The following is a 299-nucleotide window of genomic DNA, read 5'->3' as shown; positions in this document are numbered from 1 at the left end:
GGGCGACCGGCGCTCGTTAGTCAATTAACCTCTCGTTAGGACCAATCTACAGCTAAATCAACTCTTCGCTTCAGTGCGTTTAATAGAACCATACTCCTCAATTACAGAAGGACTTGATACTTGTATGCGTTTATGTATCTAAGAAATATTTTATATATAAAAGTACAAGTTTTTTTATGCATATATAGTTATTTTATTGTATATCAATGTGATTGTACATTTTACATACAATTTGCTTAATTTACGATATATACAAATTGTATTATATGTAATTTATTAAATAGTATTGTATCATTTAT

This window comes from Puntigrus tetrazona, chromosome 13, assembly GCF_018831695.1.
Source record: "Puntigrus tetrazona isolate hp1 chromosome 13, ASM1883169v1, whole genome shotgun sequence".
NCBI classification, from domain to species: Eukaryota; Metazoa; Chordata; class Actinopteri; order Cypriniformes; family Cyprinidae; genus Puntigrus; species Puntigrus tetrazona.
The sequence above is the reverse complement of the archived record's forward strand: the minus strand, read 5'-3'. Positions refer to the sequence as shown.